The 1,085-nt window shown below is 43.5% G+C and overlaps 1 pseudogene; it reads right to left on the bottom strand.

Annotated features, from left to right (window-relative positions):
• Positions 1-690: 690 nt before the first annotated feature.
• The window catches only part of LOC103192828, a 155,116-nt pseudogene continuing 154,721 nt past the window's right edge, over positions 691-1,085 (bottom strand).

Raw genomic sequence — 1,085 nt, forward strand, 5'->3', positions numbered from 1 at the left:
CTATATGCTAATGAGGTGGGATCAGTGTTTTGAGTCACACCTTTACAGGAGAGTGTGACTCAAGTCACACCCTCACTTAAGTCTCACCTTTGCTCAAATCACACCCTTGCTTGAGTCACACCTCCTACAAGAGAGAAAAGGAGAGAGAAGCAAGCAGAAAGTGAAGGGACTTCACTACCATCAAAGAAAAAGAGGCAGGAACACAGCTTGTCCTTTGGACCGAGACGCCTTGAGCTGAGAACCTCTAGCCCAGGGGAAGATTGATGCCAACACCCAGAGATCGCCAAGGAAAGAAGAGGAAGCACTTCCCCTAGAGGCAGTGGCCTGAATTCAGACTTCTAACTGGCATTTGACTGCTAACCAGAAGGCTGGAGGTTCAAACCCACCAGCCGCTCCTCGGAAGACAGATCAGGCAATCTACTTCTGTAGATATACTGTCTCAGGAACCCAAGGAGGGGTTGCTATGAGTCAGATTTGACTCAACGGCAGTGAGTTTTTGGTTTTTAACCCCCTAAATTGTGACAAAATACTTTTAATGTCAGGCCCACAGATACTGAAAGGAAGCAAGGCCCTTTCCCTAGAACCAGCACCCTGAATTCAGACTTCTACCCTCCTAAACTGTGGGAAAATAAATTTCTGTTTGTTAAAGCCATCCCCTTGTGGTATTTCTGTTATAGCAGCACTAGACAACTAACACAGCTTCTTTTTCTGAACTCCGTTTACAATGACGACACCTACCATATGTGGCCTTTGAGCCTTGAGGTCAGTTGATAGGGCGCCACTTCTCTGCAGTCTCCCTTCAGCTGTTTTCAGACTTTGGTGCACATTGCATCCATTAAACGCTACAATGGGGATGACCTGGAGAGTTTTATAACTCTGTCTGTCTAACGTGGTTTTGTCCTAAAGGGGAGAACATGATTTTCCTGTATAAGGAAAGGAAAAAATAGTATGATGAGTCCAGTGGACATCTTCATGGAATTAAACTTAATTACCCAGTTTTGTATGATATAAATGGAATCTGAATAAAAATGTATCTGAGAGGCTTCCCTAAAGAACATATTTTTTTTTTTTTAAATTAGGATTTG

The sequence above is a fragment of the Orycteropus afer genome, unplaced genomic scaffold, assembly GCF_000298275.1.
Source record: "Orycteropus afer afer isolate SDZICR_OR568_19922 unplaced genomic scaffold, OryAfe1.0 scaffold00002, whole genome shotgun sequence".
In the NCBI taxonomy this organism is placed as follows: Eukaryota; Metazoa; Chordata; class Mammalia; order Tubulidentata; family Orycteropodidae; genus Orycteropus; species Orycteropus afer.